Genomic DNA, 6941 nt, shown 5'->3' on the forward strand with positions numbered 1-6941 from the left:
TTGCTGTTCAGTCTCTAAGTCATGTCTGACTCTTGGAGTCCCCATGGACTGAAGCACACCAAGTCCCCCTACCCTTCATTATCTCCTGTAGTTTGCTCAAATTCGTATCCATCTAGTTAATGATACTATCTAACCACCCCATCCTCTGCCACCCACTTTTCCTTTAACCTTCAATCTTTTCCAGAATCAGGATCTTTTCCAGTGAGTCAGTTCTTTGCATCAGGTGACCAAGGTATTGGAGCCTCAGCTTCAGCATCAGTGCTTCCAATGAATATTCAGGGTTGATTTCCTTTAGGATTGACTGGTTTGATTTCCTTGCAGTCCAAGGGATTCTTGAGAGTCCTCTCTAGCACCACAGTTCAAAAGCATCAATTCTTAGGTGCTCAGCCTTCTTTATGGTCCAACTCTCACATTGGTACATGACTACTGGAAAAACCTTAAATTTGACTATACACACATTGTTGGCAAAGTGATATGCCAAAATATCGCTTTTTAATATGCTATATAGGTTTGTCATAGTTTTGTTTCCAAGGAGCAAGTGTATTTAATTTTGTGGCTGTAGCCACCATCCACAGTGATTTGAGAGCCCAAGAAAATAAAATCTGTTACTACTTCCACTTTTTCCCCTGTATTTGCCATGAAGTGATTGGACCGGATATCATGATCTTAGCTTATTTAATGTTGAGTTTTAACATTTACCACAATTCCCTGGTGGCTCAGATGGAAAAGAATCTGCCTGCAATGCAGGAGGTCCAAGTTGGATCCTTGGGTCTGGAAGTTATTCTGGAGAAGGGAATAGCTAGCCACTCCAGTATTCTTGCCTGGAGAATTCCATGGACAGAGGAGTAGAATTCAAATATTTTTTCTTGAATGTTTTTGGCCTTTAGCAGTCCTACCTGAATTTGGTTGCTTTAGTTTTCCATTGTCTTTACTCACAGGACATGGTGACACTTAGATTTTTTTTTTTTTTTCCTAAGAAATCTCCTGTAATAAAGACACCTTGTTCCTTACACCCATATACTCTTCTTTACTTCCATTTTGTAGTAACAACCCAATATCTCTTTTCTAATTGCAATCAATCATTTCAGTTATATAGTATTTTCATTATTTATTGATTAAGAGACACAAGGTACTTAAAGTGACCTAATGACAATATCAACTTTCAGTTAGGTAAAATCATTGTTGTGTCTTCTGCCGGAAGCCTTCTTCTCTTTGGAAGCAAAACCTCTAGAACAGCATAACCTAAAGTTGAAGGGTGGCAGGTAAAAATTTTGTCAGTGTATTACTGCAAGTAATAGTGAGAGGAGTCACACCCATTTCCACCTCTTGTTTTCTGGGCCCATAGATTCTGGCTTATAGAAATACAACCAAGACACTGATCTTTAGTACCTACGAGCTTCTATGAGAACATAGTCTCAACCTTGCAAGGTATTGCCACCTAGCTGGTGTTGTAACCAAGTCTTCAAAAGTCATTCTACCTCAAAAACATCATGAAAGCAGCTGCTTTAGTATGTTGGGGATCATGGTATAAACAGTGAATGCTGTGAGTGTAGGCCTATTGCTCCACTCAAATTTGTTGTAATATGTTTCCTGTCCAGAAGCAATGATATGTGGAATATAATCACAGTGGATAAAGTATGCTGTAAATCCACAGATGATGGTTTTGAAAAAAGTTTTGCATGTGGAGGGATGGGGGTGTTCCATTTCAATGGTAAGTATCTGCTCCATAAGAAGAAAATATTTCCCCATTCATGAAGGAAGTTGCTCAAAGTAATAAGCCTGCCTTCAGGTAGCTGGTTCATCACCCCAATAATCATGCCATATCAGGTACTTAGTATTAGTCTTTGTTGCTGGAGGATTTGGCACTCACTACTGGCTATAATCAGGTTAGTCTTGTAGTGTTGAAACACATGTTCCTGAGCCCATATATAACCTGAATCTCTGACATCACAGTCACTTTTTGTGAGTTAATTGTACAGTGAAGTTTGGCTGGTAAAAGATGTTGACTGGTAGCCCCAAAATTGTCATCCTCTCTACTTGATTATCAAAATCCTCCCTGAGGTAGTCTTTCAGTGAACATTTATATGGGACCCAAAAATCTTCATGTTTTCTTACACATTCTGAGAGTTCTGTACAGGTATCACTTCTCTACACTTCATCACCACCTATTTTTCAATTGTATTTACTCCTGAATCTCTGACCATCCATTCAAACCATCAGCCACAGTATATGAATAGATATACACTTACATCTCTGGCCACTTCCACTTCTGGGAAAAATGGATAGCCAGGTGTACTGTTTGAGTTCTGCCTATGGAGAGGGTTTATATACACTATTATCCTTCAAGGATGTCTCAGAAAAGGGTCATAATGCTGCAGTTGTCTACACTGGATGATGCCTGCACACATAGAACCACCTGTAAACCCAGCCTGAGTTTCATCTTTCTCAGTCAACTGGTTGTAGAGAACTCTTCATGAGGTCATAGATGTGGAATATGATAGAGGATACAGTGACAAGATTAGGGGGCCACGGACATTTGGATCACTCCCTCATGCAACTTACTTGTGCCTTCAAGACCTGTTTGAATTTTGTTTCCTGTATGCCATTTCCATTTGATAATGTGATGCTGCTGCACATGCCCAAATTTATGTCTTGGAAGGTAATATACCACCTAATCTGCAATTGGCAGATCAGTTTGCATGGTAACTTAGTGACCCATGATTAAGTATTCAGTCTCTATTAAGACCTACCTACTAGCAAGGAACAATATTAATTCTCAGAGGATGACAGAGCCTTACTCCACATTCTGAAGGTTTACACTGTTATTCATCCATGAGTTTCCTCAAAGTCTGCACATACCATCTCTGTCTTCCACTGACATTTCAAATATCATCTGATCTGCTGTATCACATGGTTTAATTGGCAAAGCAGCTTGCATGGAATTGTGGGCCTACTGCAGAGCCTTCCTTTCCTAGGGACTCCACTGAAAACTAGTAGATTTTGGATCATTCAGTAAATGGGCTAGAGTGGCACCCTCAAATGTAAAATATGTTACTCTAAATTTCAGCAGCGTCAATTAGGTGTTATTTCTCTTTTTGGTGTGATGTTAGGGACGAGATAGAGCAACTTATTCTTCACTTTAGAGGCAATATCTCAAAAATGCCCAACCCCATTAGACCCCTAAAAATTTCATTAAAATAGACGCCTTCAGAATTTTTGTAAAATATGTTTCCCACTTTCTGACTTACAGATGTCTAACTGGCATGCCTAGAGCAATTTTTGCTTCCTACTCATCAAGTCCAACAAGCATAGTATCATCAGCGTAATGAACCAGCATGATATCCCTAATCTTGTGCAAAGGAAAAGTTATCAAGTTCTCTGTGGACTAAATAATGACTGAGTTGGAGTTGATTTACCCTTGAGATAGGACAAAAGGTATTTTCTGGCTTTGCCAGCTGAAAGAAACTGCTTCCAGTGGTTTTTACTAGCTGGTATCTACAAAAAACATACTCCAGCTCAAGACAGATGCATGTGTACCAAGAAATGTGCTACTTGTTCAAGCAACAAAATCACATTTGGAATAGCAGATGCCAATGGGGCTGCCACTTGATTAAGTTTATGATAATTCACTGCCATTATTCAAGATCCATCTGTTCTCTGCACAGGCCAAGATTGTATGTTAAATGGTGATGTAGTAGGAATAACCACTCTTACATCTTTCAGATCCTTGGTTGTGGCACTAATCTCTTCAGTCTCTTCAGGAACGATATTCTTTTTGATTAAATATTTTTGTATGTAGAGGTAATTATAGTGACTTCCACCTGAGTTTTTATGCTAAAAGGACAGGGAACTAATGTAGAGATTCTGTCCATAGCTATGTATGTCTACTTTAATTACATATTCCAGATCAGGGGAAATAAACATAGGATGGGTTTAGGAGTCTATTGAACTTACTGAGAGATAGACTTGAGCTAAATTCCCACTGACCACCTGACTTCCATAGTCCCATATTCTGACTGTTGTCACCACAGTGACATTTAAAGTATCCTCAAATTAGTGTCATTTTGTTGTCAGTGAATTTGAGGTTATTTCTTCATCACAAAATAACTTGGAGATGAAGCAGAGGGGTTAAGAAAGTAAAGTGAAATTTTATCTAAGCAAGTATCTACTCTCAGAGGGAGAGTGAGCAGGTAGGTGAGGAGACGCTGCACAGTGTTTCTTCAGCAAACAAATTATGAGGGGAACACAAATGAAGGGGGTGAATATTCACTGGGAAGGAGGAGTTTGGGGGTCAGTTCAGTTCAGTCGCTCAGTTTTGTCCAACTCTTTGCAAACCCATGGACTGTAGCATGCCAGGCCTCCCTGTCCATCATCAACTCCCAGCATTTACTGAAACTCATGTCCATTGAGTAGGTGATGTCATCCAACCATCTTATCCTCTGCCATCCCCTTCTCCTCCTGCCTTCAATCTTTCCCAGCATCAGGGTCTTTTCCAATGAGTCAATTCTTCACATCAGGTGGCCAAAGTATTGGAGTTTCAGCTTCAGCGTCAGTCCTTCCAATGAATATTCAGGACTGATTTCCTTTAGGATGGACTGGTTGGATCTCCTTGCAGTCCAAGGGACTCTCAAGAGTCTTCTCTAACACCACAGTTCAAAAGCATCAATTCTTTGGTGCTCAGCTTTCTTTACAGTCCAACTCTCACATCCATACATGACTACTGGAAAAACCATAGCTTTAACTAGACAGACTTTTGTCGGCAAAGCAATATCTCTGCTTTTTAATATGCTGTCTAGGTGGGTCATAACTTTTCTTCCAAGGAATGAGCATCTTTTAATTTCATGGCTGCAGTCACCATCTGCAGTGATTTTGGAGCCCCCCAAAACAAAATATATCACTGTTTCCACTGTTTACCCATCTATTTGCCATGAAGTGGTGGGACCAGATGCCATGATATTAGTTATTTGAATGTTGAGTTTTAAGCCAACCTTTTCACTCTTCTCTTTCACTTTCATCAAAAGGCTCTTTAGTTCTTTGCTTTTTGCCATAAGGGTGGTGTCATCTGCATATCTGAGGTTATTTATATTTCTCCTGGCAATTTTTATTCCAGCTTGTGCTTCATCCATCTCAGCACTTCTCATGATGTATTCTGCATATAAGTTAAATAATCAGGGTGACAATATACAGCCTTGAAGTACTCCTTTCCTGATTTGAAACCAGTCTGTTGTTCCATGTCCAGTTCCAACTGTTGCCTCCTGACTGGCATACAGATTTCTCAAGAGGCAGTTCAGGTGGTCTGGTATTCCCATCTCTTTAAGAATTTCCCACAGTTTTTTGTGATCCACACAGTCAGAGGTTTTGGCATAGTCAATAAAGCAGAAGTAAATGTTTTCCTGGAACTCTCTTGCTTTTTCAATGGTCCAGCAGATGTTGACAACGTGATCTCTGGTTCCTCTGCCTTTTCTAAAACCAGCTTGAACATCTGGAAGTTCATGGTTCATGTACTGTTGAAGCCTGGCTTGAATAGTTTTGAGCAATACTTTACTAGCATGTGAGGAGTGCAATTGTGTGGTAGTTTTAGCATTCTTTGGGATTGCCTTTCTTTGGGACTGGGATGAAAACTGACCTTTTTCTCTCCTGTGGCCACTGCTTAGGTATTCAAATTTGCTGGCATATTGAGTGCAGCACTTTCACAGCATTACACTTTAGGATTTGAAATAGCTCAACTGGAATTCCTTCACCTCCACTAGCTTTGTTTGTAGTGATGCTTCTTAAGGCCCATTTGACTTTGCATTGCAGAATGTCTGTCTCTAGGTTGGTGATCACATCATCGTGGTTATCTGGGTCATGAAGATCTTTTTTGTATAGTTCTGTGTATTCTTGTCACCTCTTCTTAATATCTTCTGCTTCTGTTAGGTCTATACCATTTCTGTCCTTTATTGTGCCCATCTTTGCATGAAATGTTCCCTTGGTATCTCTAACGTTTTTGAAGAGATCTCTAGACTTTCTTTTCTATTGTTTTCTTCTATATCTTTTCATTGATCACTGAGGAAGACTTTCTAATCTCTCCTTGCTATTCTTTGGAACTCTGCATTGAAATGGGTATATCTTGCCTTTTCTCCTTTGCTTTTCACTTCTTTTCTTTTCACAGCTATTTGTAAGGCCTCCTCAGACAACCATTCTGTCTTTTTGCATTTCTTTTCCTTGGGGATGGTCTTGATCCCTGCCTCCTGAACAATGTCACAAACCTCTCGCCACAGTTCTTCAGACACTCTGCCTATCAGATCTAATCTGTTGAATCTATCTGTCACTTCCACTGTATGATTGTAAGGGAGTTGATTTACGTCATACCTGAATGGTCTAGTGGTTTTGGGGTAGTGTTCTCTGACTTTCATCCCAGCCCCATTTTCCTGAGGGGAGGTGGGACCTTTGTCCTTATTTAGCTTAGATCAAAATGTCATGGCCTTGGTTCAGATGAGTACTTATTATCGCTAAGGCTAATCTTATCATAATGAGAGCACAAAGAGCAAAAGATGACATACATTTGACTGCAGGAGATTCCTCCTTTTCCCCAGCTTTCTTTGTCTGCTTGCTTTCTTGCTCAGTCACTTCCATCATGTCCGACTCTCTGCGACCCCATGGACCACGGCCCGCCAGGATCCCCTGTCCATCGGCTTCTCCAGGCAAGAATACTGGAGTGGGTTGCCATTTCTTTCTCCATTGATAAAGTATGAAGTGAGTGAAGCTATTTGGACCCTTATTACCCAGTTTCATTTCAGTCTGAAGGCTCCTGCTTTCTTTTGTCTACCTATGAATCTCTGATGTTTATAAGATGTGGGATTTCCTGCCCCTATTTATCTGCTCATACTTAGCTACCTGCTTGCTGTTAACAATTTCAGCATCAGTGTCTAAAAATTCCTGAAAGATAAGACTGCATTTTA

Source organism: Odocoileus virginianus, chromosome X (assembly GCF_023699985.2).
Source record: "Odocoileus virginianus isolate 20LAN1187 ecotype Illinois chromosome X, Ovbor_1.2, whole genome shotgun sequence".
Taxonomy (NCBI): domain Eukaryota; kingdom Metazoa; phylum Chordata; class Mammalia; order Artiodactyla; family Cervidae; genus Odocoileus; species Odocoileus virginianus.